Genomic DNA, 22,696 nt, shown 5'->3' on the forward strand with positions numbered 1-22,696 from the left:
ATAAAAGCCCATTAAAAGCAGTTGAATTCCTTTCCTGCATCCATTGTAACTGATGTAGTTTGGACTGTGGGTTCAAGTTGATAAAGCATTGAAATAATATGTTGTTGGTTGTAAGAAATGCAGTGACCAGGCAGACTGCTTGATCTGGTAGAGCAATCTGGGACTTTATGGGAAGCAGCCTATTTGCCATGACCCTGGCAACACATGGTATTATCTGCATCTATTAAAGATAGAGCTATGCAATCCTGCTGATTTTTCAGGATTAGTGATAGAATTATCAGAGCGTCCCTGGTGGTTTCCGTGGTTTCGACCAAACTAGCTGAAATCAAAAGGCTCGTTGAACATATATATTTGGTGGTTGAGATACAAGTCACAGGCGCCTCTATAAAACCCAGAGTAGAAACTATAAGGTCCAGCAGTTTTAGACTCTGGTAACACATTGATAGCCAGACAAATCACAACCAAAGAAAATGGGGCATTCAGCACCACATTCTCATGTGCCTCAAGCCATCGAAGCGCAGCCCTGTTCTGAACGGTGTTCATTTTCACTACTGAGGCAGTACGTCTGGAGTAGTAAAGAGCCTTATAGAAGGAGAAAATGGTTTAATTGATTACATCATCCCAAGACGAAGACTCACCATCATGTGTTCTGATGCCCGGATTGTTGATCAGATCCCATTCCCATGTGTGAATCCTTGAAAGCCAGTGGTTTAGCCTATCTCCCACCACACAGCATCTTGCTGCAACTTCCTCACCCAAAACACAAACCTCTCTTTTGGCTTCCAGATGAAATTCCTACAACACTCTAAGGTCCCCAGAAGATGCATTCAAAATGTCACACCCTTTTATTTTATTTTCCATGGTTAGCTGAAGTGCTTCTATCACATATTTGAAAGCTGTGCAAATGTCCCCGGACAGGCTTCAAACCCACAGCATTCTCAGAGTGTCCAATGAGCCAAGATTCCTCTGAAGAATCAATTAACTTCAATCTGCACTGAGTGAAAAAGGCCACATTCAGGAACTTGTTCTTAAGAACCCTCCAGCACCAAATGGTGTAGAACTTAACAGGATGTATCTAAATATCTGCAAGCAAAGGGTAGTGATTCCAAAGTTTCTGCAGAAAGAGCACACAGCTAATGACCCAGTTATGCTGGACACAAGCAAGACACAAAGTCTTCTTGAAGATGAATCAGACATGGACGAAGAAGATGAGACCTCTGCAAATGCAGTGTGTCCATAGGTCTCTCAGGCCCAGCAACTCTATTGCCTGGCCTCACAACTTAGCTGATTTCCTCTCTATATGTGTGTTTAGGATTACATTGAAATCACCACTCAAAAATAATTTGGGAACATGAACATTCAAGAATATGTCCAACAAACCTATCAAAGAAATCCTGGTCATCATAAATGGGACTATATAAAATAAAGGAGAAAATCGGTCATCCAAAGGTACCGACAGCAAACAAAAATGAAGGGTTCTTAACGAGCAGAGAGACCTTAGAACTCAATGAATGATCTATCATCCTTGCTACCTATCAAGACTGGCTAGTCTGGTTAAAGAACAGAGGAGGAAGTCCATGATCGAGCAAAGGTCTCCTGTCTGCCTGCCCTCAAATTAGTCTTCTTCAGGAAGGCAACACTAAGTGGTGTGGGAGACTTGTAAGACAGAACCCTCCTGGCTGTTATGGAGTGGTTACGATCCTTGATATGCCATGACAGAAGCCAAATGGGCAGAAATGACAAACTACCCATAATCTACCAAGAGAGGGAAAAAGGCAATATTTAAATAACGGACACGCATTTAACAGCACCTTGTGTAGCAAAAAACCCTCAACATTCTCTCCGACCAAAGCTTGCCCCCACTAGCCAAACCAGTGACCCCCAAACCCATTCACGAGAACCTAAAGACCTGAGAAACAGCACTCGGGACGTTCCTTAGAGGGATCAAAGAACCATGTCTGCTCATTCGCGCCTTTAAACACTTGTGTATAGGCGCGTTACAAATGCCATATCATATCATGTCATTTCCCAGATTTAAGGAATACATTACCCTCGGTTCAATCAGACCATTATGCACCATTAAAGAGCTGAAATTCTTCAAATGAACGAGAAGCACAATTTGTAAACTCAAACTAAAAAAGGTAGCAAGAAACCTTTAAAGCATCCCCAGCAATGGGGAAGGAGAAATTGGCAAATACCCAGCAGAGATAACATCAGGAGAAGTTTGAACTTGCTTCTCAGGAAATCTATTCAAAAATTCACTTGGCTCTTTCTGAGTTGTAAAAAAGTACAGTTTTCCATCAAATTGCATCTGGGGGCATGGAGGTTACAACATGTAATATTCCACCTGTCTTTTATTTGAACGTTTCTCATATCACTGAATTAACAACAATATGCTTAACAGCATGTGTGAAATCCGGTATACAGCAAGCGAATATTCTTGGTACTTTACAGTTCACCTTTCCCTAGCCAGTCACAGAATCATGTCACATCCCCTAAAGTTGTGAATGTATGTGATAGTAGGGTGAGGTGGGGCACCCGGCACACACTTAGAAAGAGGCAAGCAATATGCTCAATCTACGAAAAAGAACAAGGAGAGTTGCTGCTTCCATGGCCTGGTCAAAAGAAGTGAGGTTGGTAGAACCTAAGGATTTTGGTAAGCTGACAATGTGGATTTTATTTAAGGCCCGGTACTCTCTCTGCAACTTCTGTCAGACTGGAACCATGCTTATTTGCTAGGCTCTCAGTTAAACAACCTTACAAGGGGGAGTTTAAAGAGTTTGCCAGTGCATCAATTCTGATTTTAGGTCTCTGACAACAGGTGGTGGACTTACTTGGGGTTATGATAAGAAGGCAGTACAAATTATAATTTACTTTTAAAGAAGACCCTTATTCATTAGTCTGGCAGGCCTGAGGTTAGTTGTTCTCTCCAATTGCAAATACCACCTATGATTATCCTGAAAACTGATGTGTCATAGTCGAAGAGTGTGTAGTTGTGGTACCCTTGATTAGTTGGGGAGGGGGAAAACAAAGAAACAGTGGGTCATTATAGGTTTGCCGGTATTATGGAGGGTAATTCCGAGGGGATACTGGCAAACGGACCTACCGTTGCCTGCACCAGTTATGATGGAATTTCCAGGATATTACAGGCTGCCGGCAGCTGTAGGTAGATCCCAATTTCATGAAGTCCATGAGTGTATTGCCAGTATTACCGGCACCAGAAATAACTGTGGCAGTAAAAGCCTTATTGGCTCTTGGCTGGGTCAGTCAACCCCAACAGGCAAACGTGTACTCTGCTGGTCCGGATAAAAACAGTTTACAGAAACACTGGCACTTTTATTCTGGACGGGCAGGGTCATAATGAGGCACACAGACTCAGACCATGATGGGCATAGAGCAGGAAGATGCAAAACAGAACCCTGGAGATGAGAGAAGAATGCAGCAGCTCAGAGGCTCATTAGTGGCAAGGCAATGAAGGTGGCATCCAATCCAGCATATCACAAGGAGCATGTGTGATAGGAAGCTTTATTTTTGGTCGCCACCTGAGTGTGTGGAGTTTAAAAAGGGCACAGTTGTAAGGGCTGTTGTGCCGGTAGAACGATCTCAGCATCAGTGTCTGAGAAACAAGTAAGGCCCACACAGGTCACATCCTGCCAACTTCAGTGCTTTCTCATCTGCCCCCAAGTAGATGAAGAGCTGGATGTAAAGACAAGCTTGCAAGTGACTGACTGTGACCAATGAGTTCCAAGCAGAACCCTCCAAAGCCTTGAGAGCCATCTCGAGGGTGCACCGCTGGTGGTTGGGGAGGAGGGGGGGGCATGAAAGAGCTCAATAAATATTAAAGGAGACCAGGATTTGGGTGCACCATGGAGTTTTGGTTGATGGTAGGCAAGCCAGAACCACACAGGCTCCCCATCACCAAGTGTTCAATGAGGCAGTGCACTTCCCTGATAGGTCTCTCTGAGACTCCTACAATATGTGAGACTCCACTACTCATGTTCCCGAAGCCGAGCCAAGCCACGACAGCACGGTTTGATGGGACAGCACATGGTATGCCAAGCCGGACACCATGCAGGACGCCACCCTGTGGTGTTTGTAGAGGCCCGCACCTGGGGACATGGCATCTGGGGGTGGCCGCCAGTACAGAGAATGGCCTAAGGGGACAAAGCCAGGCAAACGGAGGCCGGAGCGTGGTCAACCACAACCCAGTACAGTTGCCCAGGTGAGCCCTGTCAGTCGTGACGGGGTGCTGAGGGAACTTCAAGCAGGGTCGGATTGCCGCCAAGCAGACCTGCTACAGCCGCTCGACCAGCACAGCCTGATGGCTGGGTGGTGTGGCAAACGCAGATGATCAGGAAAACAGCAGAGAGCATCAGGCTGATAAAAGTTGAGACCAACACTACTGCATGCACACAAATTAAAGACAAAACAGATATCCCATTTTCTAAGAACAAAAGGCCATTGCCCAGTCATTACGGATAGGATAAGGGGAGAGGGTGTAAACCCAGATGCCTCCGGGCTGCTACGCGCTCTCCAAATCTGAATAAATAAATAAATAAATAAATAAATAACCTGGACAAACAGAAACAAAACTGTACGGGTGGTCTGAAAGTGGGAACCAGGCACTGAGTCAGCCCTTTTCAACTCCCAACAGGGGTGGAAACTTCCTGGGTCTTCAGCCAATCGAGGTTGGGGAGGGGATTTAAACGGCCAGCTTGGAACTGATGTGCTGTCATTCCTTTAACAGCCTTTGAAGGATGATGTTGTGTGGGCCAGCAGAACTTTACCTGTGCTTATTGGAGGAGAGGAACAGGTCCAGAGTGAAGCAGAGGTACCGCAGGGAAGCTTGGCAGGAGAGAGAGAAGGATCCAGAGAATAAAGAGAGTATATGAAATCAAATTGTGTCTTGAGAAATCCTATAGTAAAATATTTCCTTTGATTGAATCTACAGTCTCGAGCTTGTTGGTGTCCTCCCCATTTGTCCCCTACAGCCACAGTCCTTACAAACTGTGTAGAGTAGACATCAGAACACACTTTCAGATTATTGGCTGTTGTATAGTGCCATTCCAAATAACTAGAACATTACCTATCAGTCTGTCTCAATATTCTAATGTGTAATAGTTGTTGGGGACCATTTATTTATGTACTTATGTCATTCAAATTAGCACCTCAACAGGTTTGTTTTAATGGGCAACCTTTATGTCCATTGAGATCCCTTGGCATTGGTGATATAATGTTTGACCAAACAGAACATATTGTTACGCAATAACGATGATAACATGTCTATTAATGTTCCATTTGGTTGCTTCTTAGCTGATCGACATAGATTTTGATCATGAATATGATCAATGATCTATTTATGCAAAGAAACAACAACAAATGTCACAATAAAGAATGCTGGTGACAAATTAAGCTGTTCTAACTTTCTGATGACATCACAGGGATGTCATTTTGGAGGTCGCCAGGGTGTTGCAGCTGTGACGGCTGAAGTCTCCCTTACCACCCCTGTGATCTTCCTTGCTACCCCTAAAAAAGAAAATATTGATATTTTTTATTTTTAAATGGAAGCTCCTGGGCTGTTGCCAGTGCAATGTCACTCTTTGTTTCTGGAGCGACTGGCTTTCCTGTTCAGGCCTTTTTTTTAAAAACAGGGGGATCAACAAGTGTAACACTGTGAGCTGGGACCCTAAATAAGAAAGAATAGGAATAACAAATAATTTGTCTTTCTGAAATTCTATATAATAATTGCTAGACTCATTAAAGTTTTATTTCAGGCACACTTCACGGGGGTAAGCAGGGCTGGACTGGCCTATAGGCCGGGGAGAACTGGTCTATAGGAAACTCTGGAGATTTCCTGGTAGGCCTCTGCACCCTGTACCTCTTTTGTGTGATATTTCCACATTTTCTCTATGCTCGCTGCAGATGTGTAATTTGGGGCCACTTTGAAAATTATTTCCATGACCCCTTTTTTTTCCCAGTCCACCCCTGTAGGTAAGTCGCTGATTTAGTCTGTTCTTAAACACCCTAAATTTACAATGCAGACAAAGGGCCTCATTACGAGTTTGGCGGCAGCCATGGAGCTATTAGCACCATGGCTGCCGCCAAACCGGGCTCCTTTACCGGATTCCCAGAATGGGGTATTACCGGGCCATTCTGAGTTCGGAGGGCCCGGTAATTCCTCCCTCTGGGAACCCGGGCCCGGACCTTCCCCATTCCCATCTGAGCCCCTATAGGGCTCAATGGGAATGGGAGAGGGAGCTAACAACGGGCCGTTTACGACCGGCCCGTTGTTAGCTCCCTCTTCCCCTCGCGGGACCCGGTAACGACGCCTGGTTTTACCAGGCGTCCTTACCGGGTCCCGTGAGGGGACTTCGTAATTTCGGGGAACGGGTTTAACGGGTCCGCTTCCATTAGCGGAGCCCGTTAACCCATTCCTCGAAGGTCGTAATGAGGCCCATAGCCTTTTAATTCTGCCCTCGTCTCTGTTATGATCATTACAAGACAGTCTATCTCAGTGTCATCGGTCACTTGACAAAATCCTTGTACCTAAAAGCTTGTGTACAGTGTAGAAATGTTTGACCATAGCACATAAAGTGGCCTTTAATTTAAGTGTGCCACAATTAATGCTTTGTTGTAATGTGTCTATCTTTCCTAAGTACCTGGTATGCTGTTCAGGAGTTTTTTTTTCTTCATGTAGGAGGTAACGAGGTCCCAGAGTACGGGATGCCGTGTGAGTGCGCTGTTTTCCTTGTGCTACTTCAAATTCTTTAATACACAGTTATGAATTTTGACATCTGAAGCCTGAAAAGTAGGTCCACGCAGTCTTGACATGTGGCCAACTTTGCACCAGACGGACATGCAGATGAACTGGCCTGCTGTTAAATCTCAGGTACCAGTTTAATGGGATCCACTACAGGTTGTAATTTGCGTTCTGACTTTGAGAACATTCAGAAATGTAATTGCTCATTTTACTATAGCCAGTAAGAAGCTGTAACTGTCATGATGCCTACCCCTGGGCATCAGGACCAAGGCCCTCAGCTCCGGGAGCAGGCATCCAGATATTTGTTTAAACCTCAGCAGCCCCGGCTAGGGGCTGTCTGGGTTCAGTCCTGGCGCCTTAGGCGCCAGGCTCATCATAGAAATCAGTCCTGGCGCCATAGGCGCCAGGCTCATAGACTTTACTTACCTGATGCAGACCATGCTGCAAAAGAGTCCAAGCCTACATGAGGCCTGGATGGGACAATTTTGTTACAGGGACTATTTTTTCTCGGGCGTGGCTCTAGGGAACTTCTTACTTGGAACTATTTTGGAGGCTATTTAAACCACACCCGAACAGCAGCACATGCTTCACGTTATTCTGCATCCAGCAGCGTGACGCTCACCGTGCCTGCAGCCAGCATCCAGTCTTCTGCCACGCCCGCGTGCCCGCAGCCAGCATCCAGTTTTCTGCCACGCCCGCCTCCAATCCAGAGCTCCGAGAATAAAGAAGAAGAAAAGGACAAGATTAGAAAACGAACTTATTTCAAATTCCTCACCTAATTCCGGAACCATTTCATCTCCGGACCTGGAAAGTACATCAGTCCTGCACGCGTCGCTTCGCCAGCTCCAGCACGGCGCCATACTCACCAGTTCTCACAGCATCTTTCTATCCGGCACTGTCTCCATCATTTCTTCGCTGTAATCCAGCACCTAGGGGACACAAGAAAAAACAAGGTGATCCAAGGGAATCAACAAATACAACCTCTTACCACCATAGACTTACTTGATTTACCACCAGCGGTATTATTCCATAACTCCCCACATTTTCATATGCTGCATCTGTAAAGAGGGAGAAAAACAATACGTTAACGCATGCAATAGTTACCGGACAGCGTTGAGTAACACAGACTCTTACTTGAACGCCAGCAACAGCTACGAGACCTTCTTCTCACAAACTCAGTTGCAACTTAAGGAAGGAAGGGGACAAGAGTGAACATCGGGCACATTGAACTATTTGAACTTGATACTTACCAATCCCGCCAGGGACTTCAGAGTCAATACTTACCGGAACTCTCCCAACGCCTTCAAAACAGTGAAGTAACTGGTATCTACGCGCCCCTGCAAGACACGCAGGATGGAGGGCTCATCTTTTACGAACATAAGGTGAGGTTACTAAGGGGATATCGGAGGTGATTAGTGGGGGAGAGTGAGAACAGTTGGGAGGCCATCACTAAAACCCACAGGTGGTTAACCCCTGTCTCCACTTGCAGGAAAATACTTCTTCGGGTCCAGCAGACAAGACTAGGCGGGCCAGTCCAGACAATCATCTCTGCACTACGCATCACGTTGAAGGAGACCGCAGCTGTCCGGGTCCGATCGACACCCCTGTGGGGTCCAGGTGAGCATAACAATAACTGGTAGATAGCTCATTGGGTTGAGAGCTTGCTGCTGCAATGTGTCTGTGATCTGCAGGTTGCAGGTTCGAATCCTGACAAGGCCAACTCAGCCTTTCATCCTTCTGAGGTTGATAAATGAGTACCAATACAGGTTTGCTGATATTGTATGGATATTTGTTCTCAATAAAGCACTTTAGCGTAAGTGCTATATAATAACACATCATTTTTATTTGGCCTTGGGCGTCTGGTTGTTTGCATTCACAGTAATTTGGTAATATTGGACTATGCACACTGATACTAATGATACATATGTTGATACATTCTTGTATGAAACGTATAGATACATTACAGTGATATCATAACCATATTTTACATAATGTCCTTAGGAACAATGCTATGTGATGCCACTTCCTTTTTTGTCAAGGGGTGAATGGTCATGTCCCATAGCTTCCTGTGATTTCACTTTGTGGCGGGGTCAAATGACATCAATTTCTGTGATGTCATCAGAGGGCAAGGGCTGTGTGATGTCACTTGCGCTACGCCTGGCATTATGGTGAAATGAAGTCCCAGGGCATTCCCCTTGGTGAGGGTTAGATTTGTCAATGTTCTGGATGTAGATCCATAACCAAAACTGAGATGAAGAGCTAGGCTTTCCCAATTGTAAAATGTGACATCTTGGAAAATAAAATCTAATTCCTTAGCTTGTTGCGAGATTACGCAAAGTGGTTAGTTTGGGTAGCACTGCAGATCTTTCATTAATGGTAATGATACACGTTGGAAGAGTAAGTGCTGAAGAGTCGGGAAGTAGTGGCACGTGGGGGCTTGATTACCACATGTCGTAGAAGATTGAATGTGATTATAGTAATAGACAAGCAACAACACATTTTAATACCCAAACAGTGTAATTTCGTGGCTTGTTGTGACATAATTTACTAACAGTAAAGGAAAAGACAACATTAGCGTGAACCAGGGCTCAGTGCGTAGTGTGGGATATAAGAAAAAAACTAAAATTGGATAAAGTCAGTGCAGCCTACATGACACAACGTTTAGGAGACACCGAGTTTCAGCATTACAAAGAAAACCTTAATAAAAAGAAGCAACCACACCAAGAGCAGTCACCTGTGTGTTTACAATGGGTCGTATCTTCCAATGTATCCCCCTGTTTTTAAGGAGATTCCAGATATATCATTATTAAGTATGTCAGCAGATGAACTTTATGACACAGCAGGATGTTAGCAACCTTACTAAAGGCAAAAGTACCCCTTTGAGTACTCCCTCTCTCACACGGTCAGGGGGTGACCACAACTGTTTATATATCAAGGAGACAGTTACAATAAGTTCAAATTTTACTGATCTTTATAGATGGTCTGATCAACAAAACCTCTCAGTACCTCTAGTCTTGAAAAAATAGACCAAGTATGTGTTGTTTAGGCACAGTATCAAAAATGTTTTAATAAAGTTTTACACAAAGATAAAAAGCTCCTAAAAATGTTCTGCATGAGTATGACCCAAACACAACAAAACATGGTAGGTATAAAAGCAATTCAAATCACTGAATTCACATACATGTAACAAAATACAGAAGTAAAAAACAGTACAAAAACACACAAATGGCTTTAACACCTCTTACAAATTCTGAGTATACTAGCTCAGACAAACAACAATCTCGACATGTTTCAGTTGCTTCTTGCACTAAATGCACGAACTTTCTTCAGGGGAAGAACTCGATTTTCTTAGTCTCCACCATGTAATCCAGGGCCACACATAGAGGTTCCGAATTTGTTCCTCTCCGTATGATATTAGTAGTGCTGGTGTTTCAATACACCATTGACTAACTGGAGACTCCAAACATCAAGTCTCTATAACTTTCTTCGTCGCTTCTATATAGCCGTAGGTCCTGATCAGTACATCATTATCAAACACTGATGCCATCATTATCAAACACTGCACCATCATTAGTCAGTAATGCTTGTTTGAAGCTTTGCACTTCCAGAAAATTTAACAATCACTGCCGTTACATTTTTTGGGCTAGCCGTCACCCAGTATGAGCGTGCTCGATGTCGGCAGTTGGTAAAGATGCAATTTCCTTTCTGAGTAATCACGTGAGACATCTCGCAATGAACTGAAAACAGGAAGTGTACTTTTCAACAGATTACTTCAAAGCCGGCAGTAAAGTATGCCATCATTACGGCCTGCTCGCGTGTGCTGCACCGACACCGGTAGAGATGCTCACAGGCACCCGAGTGACAGAATGCACCCGAGATACCTTCTTCCATGCACGACTGCACATGCACAGAAAGGGGATGCTGAAACAAACAAGCGCAGTACTGAGATACCGATCAGCAGAGGATGCGCACAAGAACAAAAACTGTCTTGATTACCTTTCAATGAGCTGATGTGCTGCTGCTGCTTTATTCTTGCTCATGCCGCATTCAGAATAATGTATCTTGGAAGGACAAATAAAACCGATAGGTCCTGGAATGTACTCGGAACCAGAGCAATGCAAAATGTTGATGGCCATCCCCATCTCTGTTGCGGCAGTCAATCGAGAGATATGTGATACTGAACGCCCGGATCAGCACTTCATTGCCCCTAAGCAGTATAAAAGTGCAGTGGTTAGACTTCATTTATTTATTTATTCGTTTGTGTATTGTAGTTTTGTGAAGCAAAAACTTTGGCCACAGTCACTTTGTGTCACCCGATATTGCAAATGCATAACGGATTCGTAGGCCAATGTGGAGAACCGTCTATGCCCTAGTCTCTTAATAATTCTGCATAGTGTCAGCAAGAATATCCAGTAGGAGGTTGTACTCTTAGTTGAGCAAAACACAGCTACATCTACAGCTTATCATTATTTAAGACACTCTAATAGTTCAGAGAAAAGCTCCTACACAGAGACACCATACACAAAGGCAAACCAACTAAGGGAGGCATGGTGAAAGAGTTTTGCTGGCGAAGGAATGGGAGGATGATGGTTTTCATCTGCAAAACAGCTATTGTTAAAAGTGGAGTGAATTGACTCTGGCTGTCTTTCTGTATTGTCTCAGAAGGATGTTTGTCTCTTCTCAGTGTTCTATGCCCAGGGACGTCAATTGGGGGTCGCCAGGGGTTGTAGTTGCAACCCCCAAGGTCTCCCTTGCTACCCCTAAAAAAAAAAGGTTTTCTTTTTTTTTACATTTTTTTTTTTAAATTGAAACTCCTGGGCTGTGGCTCCTTGTTTCTGGAGTGGCTACCTTTCTTGTTCAGACCTCTTAAAGAAACAGGGAGTTCCACAAGTGTAACACTTTGAGCAGTGGCCATAAATAAGAAAGAATAGGAATAACAAATAGTTTTCTGGAATTCTATACAATAATTGCTAGACTCATTAAGGTTTATTTTAGGCACACTTCAGGGGGTGAGTCACTGATTTTTTCCTGTTCTTAAACACCTCAAATTCACAATGCAGACAACTATATGTATTTTGCTTTTCGCAAGTTGCAGTTATAGCATGTTTTTTTTCTGCCGTTGTCTCTGTTGCGATCATCCCAATACATTCCATCTCTGTCCCCTCAGTCACTTGACAAAATCCTTGTACCTAAAAGCTTGTGTACAGTGTAGAAATATGTGACCATAGCACATCAAGTGGCCCCTGATTTCATTGTGCCACAATTAATGCTTTGTTGTATTGTGTCTATCTTTCTATATCCATGGCATTCTGTTCAGAGGATTTATTTGCATGTATGAGGTAACAAGTGCCCAGAGTACGGGATCCATGTGAGTACGCTGGTTTCCCTGTGCTACTCTAAATCCACGCAGACTTGACATGTAGCCAACTTTGCACCAGTCATGTAGATGAAATGGCCTACTATTAAATCTCAGCCTCCAGTTTCTTGGTATCCACTACAAAGTGTATTATACTTTCAGACTTTGAGAACATTCAGACATGTAATTGCTCATTTTACTATAGCTGGTACCATAGCTATAGCTGGTAAGATAGATCAGTGGGTTGAGCTGCTGTGATGTGTGTGTGATCTGCAGGTTGCGGGTTCAAATGCCAGCAAGGCCAACTCTGCCTTTCATCCTTCTGAGGTCTGTAAATGAGTACCGACACAGGTCGGGTGATATTGTATGTATATTTGTTCTATATAAAGTGCTTAAGCTTAAGTGCCATATAATGACACATCATTATTATTTGGCCTTAGACGTCTGCTTGCATTCAAATTTGGTAATATGGGCCTATACACACTGATATTAATGATACATGTGGTGATTCATTCTTGTATGAAATGTATATCACATTACAGTGATGTTGTAACCATATTTATCGTAGTGTACTTAGGAACAATGCTAAGTGAGGCCACTTCCTGTTTTGTTAAGGGGTGAAAGGTGGTGTTCCATCGCTTCCAGTGATGTCACTTCGGGTGGTGTCGAATTATATCACTTCATGTGATGTCATCAGAGGTTAACGGTCGTCTGATGTCACTTCCGCTACCCCAGGCATTTTGGTGAAATGACGTCTCTGTGTATGCCTTACTTCACCTGTTATGCACAGTCGGCTCTTCACCTGCTTGCTGGCTGCTACCACCAGGGTGAGCTTCATCCACTCCACTTCGAATTCTTACTCACTGCTCTTGGTGCACCTGCTTCTAGGATCCGATTGTCCGCACCGTGTTTCTACTGGGTAGAATCTTAGAATTCTCTCACCCATGGATAGTGAAGAGTAAATATCGGTATGGGGACTTAAATTGCATGTAAGACTCATTAAGGCTTCTAAAAATTTCTTTGGAAAATTTTTGGTCAATTATCTTATATTTTTCAACAAGTTCAATAATCATAATTATAACCTGGGCGAGTGATGTGGCACTACCCCATTGTAAAGAAAATAGGGCAAGTATCCTCTTTTTGGTAAACGGGGAATGACTCTAGAGGGTAAATGAGTAGTAGAAAGGAAGGACAGAGAGTCAAGGGCTACCCCTCCCTTTGACGCACAGGAGGTGCAAGCAAAACTACAGGAGGCTAGAAACTATTACGAACTAAACATTTGATCAAACAAGCAAAATAGAAATAATACTGATAAAACAAAATGTATTCGCATTTAAGAAGCATAATAAAAAACAAAGGCTAGATTACTAGTCATGTACTGAGCGTAAAACATACAATTCTGAACATGGTGAGGTTAGTAGCACACTGGTGGTGGTTCAGTACATGGTGCTACTAACCTGTACAGAATTGTATGTTTTACGCTCAGTACATGACTAGTAATCTAGCCTTTGTTTTTATTATGCTTCTTAAATGTGAATACATTTTGTTTTATTAGTATTATATCTACTTTGCTTGTTTGATCAAATGGCTAGTTTATAATAGTTCCTAGCTTTCTGTAGTTCTGCTTGCACCTCCTTTGTGTCAAAGAGTGGGGTAGCCTTGACTCTCTTTGCTTCCTTTCAAGCACTCCCCCATTGGCCATTTTCTGGGCCAAACAAGTCAGCATAGCATGCAAAAAATATGAACGGCCTGTGAGAAGGGAAGAAGCGTCACCGCTTTGTCAGTGCGGCGCTCCCGCTTATCAGCCTGTCAGAAGGGCTCTCATCGCAGCACATCTTTGATGAGAGGCAGCGCCGTGATAACAGTCCTACCATCCGCAGCGACCTCAGCATGGCACTCCCTCTCATCACAGGAGCGCCGGGCTGAGAGCCCCACCTCCCACCCGCACTGTTAAGTCTGCCTGGGCCGCACCTGACAGAAGCAGCCCGGGCACTTAAATCCACTGACCCTCAACCCCTCCTCCTTACCTTATAATTACTCTATATAAGCCGGGCCATGACAGAGGCTGCCCAGATTCTCCTTCAACCACCCCACCACTACACTCCCCTTGCCGCGCCCCACCTAGCAGATGCAGCTCAGCTTAAATCGTAGCTCTACCCGTTGCTCCTTAACACAAGATGTGGTTGCCAGGCAGATTCTTGTTTTCTATTTACCAGAAGGGGTTATAATAACTTTATTGACTACACCCTCAGGCTATACTGGCAATTATGGGGCCTGAAGGCCCCCTCAGTGTGCTCAGGCCTTTAACTCAGTATTTAGGACCCATAACTCCTGTTACAGACCACAGGCTAGGTCTATAAAGCTAAAATATAATAATGTATACAAACATATGCACTAAGAGAAAAGCTGCCACTATATGAGTGCGCTAGAATATTTCATTACACTTTCTTCTAGCTGCATGTTGTACCTTTTGGAACTATCTTCTCTCTGTGCGCATCAGCACACTTTGAATGCAGGGTGTTCCTGCCTCATGAAATACTGGATGAAATATCACCCGTTTTATCATTTTAGATTGGATATTAAACCTTTTGCAAGAGGGAGGAGACATCCGGAATGAGGAAAAGCAATCAATAGCGGAGTAATGCAGCATTAGAAACTAATTCTGTGGGACCAGGGGAGAGTCATTTTCAGATGTATCGGCAGCCAAATTGATAAGATAACTATTAAAGGCAGACCATATGTTCTTGGGACGAGAGCAGGTAGGGAGCATAGTAAGATATTCTTCTTCAAAATTCCAGGACCAGGTGAGTGAGCTGAGCCACTTGTGATAATTTGGGGGGGGGACTCTTCCAAGCCTGGAGCACACATTTCTTGACTATCATGCAGCTAATATTTAGAAATTTGGCAATCCGCCTAGTGTCGTCAGTCTTTCACACCCCGAACAAGACTCCCAATGGGTCAGGGTCAATCACTGTACCAGTGATATCAGTGAGGGCCCTCAAAATCCCGTCCCAAACCCCCCCACCATGTGGCACGTCCAGAACATGTGTAGGTGATCTACACCTTCAGCCTTACAACGAGCATAGGTATTTGTGACCGTAAGAGCAAACTTGAATATTTTAAGGGGGGTGTAGTATAACCTATTCAGTAATTTGAACTGCATGACTTGATGGCGGCAATTGAAGGATACCTTGTTGCTGTGTCAGCAAGTTTTCCCCCATAGGTGATCAGGGAGCTCAAGGCCCAGCTCATCCACCCATTCGGTACCTGCTTTGGAAGGCGGGAAGGGGGTCCCTGCTAGTAGCATTTTATATAGAGAGGAGATGACACCACGGGAGCAACTCAAGTTAGCAATGTAAGTGATTTCCGGGGTATCAGGAGGTTCCTCAGGAACGTGGGCCACCTGGCGCGGAAGGCAGAGCGAAGCTTATAATACTGCAGCATCTGAAGTGCAGACCCAGAGTGACCAGGCTTCCATGTCTGTGGATCAATGAACTTCCCATTAGGAAAGACATCGGTCAATGCCTGATAACCCAAAGCGCCCCAGTGTCTGGCCAAGGCTATATCATGTGTAGGCTCCAGCCCGGGGAACTCCCAGATGGCGAGCCATTTATAGGAGGGGCATGACTCCCGGGCTGTGCGCAGGAGGTGGCCCCAAGCAAGCAGGGTGGTCGCTACAGGATTGAAGGGGTAGTCTGGCACGTGGTGGTGGAAGATCAAGGTCATAATGTTGACCGCCGTCGTCGTCAAGGTTTTCAACTTGACTTGAGGGCAATTGAGGGAGCTTGGGTACCAATGAGTGGCGTATTGAGCCTGTGCAGCCATCCAATACAGCGTGAGGTCTGGGACTGTGAAACCCCCCCTCTCATATGGGAGCGTCATGTCACCATTTCTTACGAACCACCCTGGAGTGCGTTAGGAACTGCGCACATGCTTTTTGTAGTGCCGCAAAGTATCGCTTCCCAGGCCAGATGGGCTCATTGCTAAAGACGTAGCGCAATTTGGGAACCAGAACCATCTTGATGAGGGAGAGATTCCCAGCGAGTGATAACGGGAGAGAACACCACCGTGCCATCTTCAACTTGGCGAGTTGTGCTACCACCGTGTAGTTATCAGCCAGCAGGGTGGACTTGGACAGGGGCAAATGGACTCCCAAGTATCTAAAACTGCCAGGGGACCAGCGGAGCGGATACTCTGAGGTAGGTTGTGGGTTGGCATTGGTGAGTGGAAAACTCTCGGACTCGGAGTAGTTGATAATAAACCCCGAGAAGATGCCCACCCGCTTGATGTCTCACAAGATAGGGTCGAGATGGGTGGCGGGGTCCCTGATGTCTAATAGTACATTATCAGCGTACAGGGATATAATCTCGGGGGTGCCTTTCAGGCGTATCCCTCTATGTGTATGGCGCGCTCTGACATAGTCAGCCATGGGCTCTATTACCAGTGCAAACAGTATTGGTGAGTACGGACAACCCTGTCGAGTACCTCTAAAGAGTGTAAATAGTGTAGATATTAGGGAGTTTACCTGGACTCTCGCGACTGGAGCAGTGTATAGCAATTTAATGTACCCAATCATGTTTGGACCTATCCCCATTGTCTCTAAAACCAGCCACATGTATTTCGACGAGACCCTATTTAATGCCTTTTGAGAGTCCAGTGTGAATGCGACCGCGCTCGCGTCCTGGTCAATTCTAGCCATCACATTGAAAAGCCGCCGGGTATTGTGAGAGGTGAATCTCCCGGGTACAAATCCCCCTTGGTTCTCGTGAACTAGGTGTGTCATAAATGGGAGGAATCGGTTCGCAAATCGGTCCGCGATCACCTTAGCAAAAATCTTGCTGTCAATATTCAGGGAGAGGGGCCTGTATGAGCATTCATCACCAGGTTTGTCGGGCTTATGCAACACTGTGATGACAGCCTCGCGCAGGGAAGGAGGAAGCACAGAGCTGCAGAGTGATTCATCCCAGAGCTCTAGTAGTTCAGGAGCGAGGATGGCAATGTGCTCCAGGTAGAATTCAGGGGTGAGACCATCAGGGCCCGGAGCCCTACTCTTCGGAAGGTCTGATGTGGTTCTGATAATTTCATGTAGGCATATCGGGGAATCCCATTGGTCCCTAGTCAAGGCGGAGACACATGTTGTGGGGATCTGATTTAGGAGGTCTCTCATATGCTGTTCACTATGTTCCGGGGGTGAAACGTGCAGATCCGTGTAAAACTCTGTAAAGATTTTCAATATTTGCTGGTCCGACCATTGTGGGACACCTTGTTGATATTTGATGGGTGTGATCTGGGCCTGCCCCATTCTGTTCTGGTTAATTTTGCCAGTGTCTTTTGCCTGGTCTCTCACCCTCCCCATATTTCCGTGCCGCTTGTGGGTGACTAAAGAATCAAACCTCCCTCATAGCATGCGTCTCGTAGTTCTTCACTGATCTGTGCAAGTTTGGCTGGGTCGGTTGCTGTCATGCAGTCGTGTGGCAGCTCCTTTAGCTTAGATTCTGACCGATGGAGGTCGTTTCTTATGGTTTTCAGCACTCCCGCCTCCCTCGAGATGGACATCCCTCTGATGTACACTTTAAAGACATCCCAGCGAGCACCAACCGTGGTGTCCTGTAAGGAGTTATACATAAAGAAGGTCTCAATATCCGCCAGTATGTCGGCTTTGAATACAATATCAAGTAGGGCAGTGGATTTGAAGCGCCAAGTGCTGCATGTAGGTATGGGCATTCCGAGATCCACTGATAGAGTGATCAGGGCGTGGTCAAAGAATATGCGAGTGAGTATCTGGGCCCTGTCCACCCTCCCCATCAAGTCACTAGATACCAGGAATACATCAATTCTGGAGGAGCTATCGTGAACTGACGGGTAATAAGTATACTCTCGTAGCTGGGGATGGTGAGTCCTCCAAGCATTTTGAATGCCGAGTGCTGTGCAGTGCATATGTAGTCTACCGTGCTGTGCGTGACAGGGCCCTGGGGGCAGTCCCGGTTCTGTCCAAGCTGGCGTTGAGTATCAAATTCATATCACCTCCCGAGATGATCTGGATCCCTACATAACCCAGTATTATAGAGGCAACGGCATAAACAAAATCTGGGGTATCAACATTGGGGCCATAAATGTTCACAAGGAGGTATTCCCTATTAACCATCGTGCAATGCAAGACAATATATCTACCTTCAGGATCTGTATGGCTTTTGTGGAGTGTAAATTTTATAGATTTATGAATCAGTGTAAGCACACCTCTGGCTTGTGTGGAGTAAGTGGTACAGAATCTGTGAAGGCCCCAGGCAGGAGCAATGCTCGTTACCAGGTGGCCTTGTAAGTGCTTTTCCTGCAGCAGTAATATCTTAACCCCATGTCTCTGGGTGTAGGACGTGGGTTTGCGGGCTTTGGTATAATTGCTCGACAACCGGATATTCCAGGACATAACAGTAATGGACATTCCATCACCTTAGGGCACATCCCAGTTGGTGTAACCCAGAGTGCAGCTACTGGGAGGAGCCTTACCACGGTAGCCCTCCAACATGTCATGAAATGCTGAACCACCTCTGCCATTTTCAATGTAACTTCCACAAACAACACCTCCCCCCACCCTCACCACCCCTTAAGGTTTGCAGTGTGTCCCCCTCCCACTTCCCCCGATTCCCAACAAAACTCCCAGAACATGTGTCAGTGGGCCAGTTCCAACTTGGACCATGCACACTATTGGCCCAACAGGGGCCAGCACCCAGCGAACCCTCAGAAACAACCATTGCAACTGCAGTAGGGTGCGCTGTTGCCATGCATTCGACTAAACAGAAGCAGTGAAGTGGGTCAGCGAAGTGGTCGGTATGCATAACTATGACGTGGGTTATTTAACTGATGCAGGCGATAATAGAGAGCGACCTTAATGTGTTAGAAACCGTGGCCCAACAAAGACAGATGGCACCAATAACCCATGGGTAGCCACGAGTGGAATCAACAATTGGTGACACAGTAAAACAGCTAAGAGGCGGTCTATCACAACTCAAGGTAGCAAAGTGCCCCACGGCATGCCAGGCGAGCAGTCCTGCAGTGGGGGAATAGTGTGATAGGCTTATATTAACCCAAGAGCTGATGGGTATCATTACTAAGGCATAGGCAATGCGGGAACAATGAGGCCATGGCTCAGTCATTGTCCATGAGGTCTTCAGCGGGATTATGAAGAGGTATCTGCGACTCAATGAACTTCACTGCTTCATCAGGGACTGTAAAAAAGTACAGTTTCTAAATAAAGGTGAATTTGAGACGAACTGGGAACAGTATAGCGTAGGGAATATTACGCTCTCTCAACAATGTTTTCAGTCCCAGTAGTTGACGCCTCTCTTGCTGTACCCCAACAGAGAAGTCGGGAAAGATCCTGATGATTTGGGAGCAGAGGCGTAGCCCACACTTTTCTCATAACAGGCGGAGGATGAGGTTCCTGTAGTTGAGGATCCTGGTGATGACAGGCCTGGGGAAGTCTCCAGGTTTAGGGCGTGGTGAGTGGGCACGATGGGCACGTTCAACAGTGAAAAGGGGGGACAAATCAGGACCATCCAACAGCTCTTTAAGCAGATTTTCGACTGCCAATTCCATGCGGCCTTTGAGGGCATTTTCCGGGTCCCCGATGATCCGAACATTGTTTCTACGTGATCTGAAGTCATCACATTTTACCCTGACGGTCTTCATGTCGCGAGTGAGTGATGCAACCGTGTCCCGAAGAGTGCGCAGGCCATCCTCGTTGGCACCAATCCTGGACTCTGGGTCAGTAATCCTGGTGCTAGCCTGGTCAATTTGAGACTTAAGTGACGTGACATTGGCATTGATATCATCCAACTTTTCATGGAAAGAAGAGACGTTTTTAGCCATGGATTTCATTATTGCAGCAAGGTCCGGGGTCGCTGTGTCTGGGCGTGAATCAGGTTCTTCCTGGTTAGAGGATGTGTGTCCCGCCTCTGGACGAGATGCCACCTTTGCGAATTTGTCCATGGCCCCCACCTTGTTGGCACCACGAGAACTGTTCAACATCACTATGTAGCCAATGGGTCACTATTGTTTGAATGTATGGTGCCTGGTCGTGGAGCACAGCCCAGAGGTTGGGGCCTAGGTCGACCGGTCGCCAGGTATCACAGCAGAGTCTTGGGTGGGCTGGGATAGAGACCCAGCTGGGCAGGAGTCACATGGCTTCTTGGGACGGACAGACGATGTGCCCACAGGAGCTTTGATGTGGTAGTGTGGCCAAGACAGTGAGCAGATGGGAATGGGGTTGAACACCCGGTGCAAGTAGGACAGGTAGTGGTGGCACACACAGGGTGTGCGTTCGTGCTTTTAAGTACAGCCTACTCACGTTGATCAATCACTATGGCAGATGGGCTCCAGGCTGGACCTTAGTGAGGGCATGAAGGGTGATGTGCAGCGAGTCTATCACAGGCAATTCAGTACAATTGGTGTGATGGGGCAGAGATGTCGGGTGGTATACGGAACTCCAAGTCCAAGGGGAGGATTGCACGCGTGTGCCAATCCACCTCACAGGTATTTGTAGTGATATGAGTGGTAGAAGCTGGCAATGGCACATGCTACAGTTCAGGTGCCTTGAGTCAGCCCCGCGTGGTGCGGTGGGTGGGGGAGCGCTAGGGGGGGGGATCAGGAAAGCACTGGGGAAATAAAGAGAGGGTCACCTTAGGCCCGGCACCACCCTGTGTATAGTACCCCCATGTGCAGGCTGCCTCCCGCTCCTCACCTGCATCGGGGGGCGGCCTGCGTTTGAATCCGCAATCCAAGAAACGACAGCAGATCCACCGCAATTAGCTGGGGCCAGAAGGGTACCTGTCGTGCGGGCCGCAGCAGTGTTCTGCACTTGGAGACAAGTGCAGGGACAGGGGCTCAGGGGGATTTCAGGCCAATGCTGCAGAGCCCCCATCTGCTCCGCTCCAAGCATCGGTGCTGCGGCGAGCGATGGAGGAGGTCATGCCAAGAGTTCAGTACCAGGAAGGAGTTGTAGTACAGCACTACATGGCAGCGCGGCCTCTTCATGGCGGTCGGGCCTCAGGCGGGGCCCAGGTGCATCTGCAGCACTGGCCTGGTGGGAGCAGCCAGTGACTGCACCAGCGGCCACCGCTGGTAGTAATTGTCAGGTGCTACGAGCACTCACTATCGCAGGCGGCACAGGGCTGCCGCAGACAGTGGGACTGGTCCAGACTGCGCCCAGGAACAGGCGGCCAGCCGTCCTATGCTACACGGCCCACGGTCCGAATTGGCCACCGACAAGGCCGACACTCCACCAAGGCAGCAGGCGGTCGTATCTGGGCACCAGAGCTCCGATTTCCTTCAGGGTTGAAGGCTGGTACACCTGAAGACATCAGCTACACGCTGCACCAGGATTCGTAGCAGGATGTAGAAAGTAACTGCCGTTGGTATCGGATTTCGTGTCGAGCATGCACGGAGCCCAAAAGCCAGACGGTCATTTTCCAGGATGCTCAACAGTGCCCCAATACAGTGCAGCTGAATACATTTGGACACACATTTTAAATGGACATGGAATCTCACAGTGCATTGCTGTATTACACTTTCTGAAATCTGTTTTAAATTGATTACGTTAATCTTTTTTTACTTGCAAATTAACTGTGTAATTATGGTTTCTGTCAATGAAAAGTGTAATGTGTAATGTGTAAAAGTATACCCACTAATAAATAAAGAAAAGGATATTAACAACCCCTGGTGGAAAATTGGTGGCTTCATGTGCCACTAAATGCTTCTTGACACTTCTGCTCCTTTTCTCTTCCTGAAACACCAAAACCAGCCCATCATTTGAACTATTCAAGAACAGAGTTAAACTCGACTTGTTGGGCAAAGAATTGCCATCTTCTATTCCCTAACCCACCTACTTAAACTGACCCAAACCTATCTTGTATCCCTGAAAATGTCACACACATACTTTGTGACAGCTTGTCATTTGCCATGGTTGTGGGATCCCTGGCTTTTGCCATTTTTCTTAATTTACTAAAATGATGTGGGTAATTCCATCCCTGAAATGGTAATCTGCTGATCAGATTCCCATTTCATAAGCACCATGCCAAAAACAGAGTGTACTTGTGTCCTGCTGTATCAGTAGCCTGATCTACACCATCAGCTCTAACAGTTGCACCAAGCAGGTTCAGAGGTCACAGGTACCCATTTGACAGCTTCAGAGACAGCCAAGTCGGTGCAGCACAGGGGCTGCATTTAAGATATGCACCTCTGTTCTACTTCCTGGGGGCAAAATTATCTTTAAAATAAGCCATACCTGAGTTATGGTATGGTGGATGAAAATGTCATAATTATTACAGCCACAGCAATTTGAGATCACACGTGTCAGCCCTTTAAGCCTATGCTCAGCTGTGAAAGGATTATGTGTATTCTCCCCAGAAAGGCTGGTCTGTGCCACTCCTGGCAGGACTGTAACCTTGGGGGATTACCTCTCTTTGTTCCTTCATAAGGGTAGGTAACACCCTTCCCTGAAGACAACCTCTCCACAGGAAGCTGGCCTGGGAACAAGAATCAAAGGGCACACCCATTAACAAAAGGCTTGGATTCACACCAGGGTG

Source organism: Ambystoma mexicanum, chromosome 3p (assembly GCF_040938575.1).
Source record: "Ambystoma mexicanum isolate Mex_15411 chromosome 3p, UKY_AmexF1_1, whole genome shotgun sequence".
NCBI classification, from domain to species: domain Eukaryota; kingdom Metazoa; phylum Chordata; class Amphibia; order Caudata; family Ambystomatidae; genus Ambystoma; species Ambystoma mexicanum.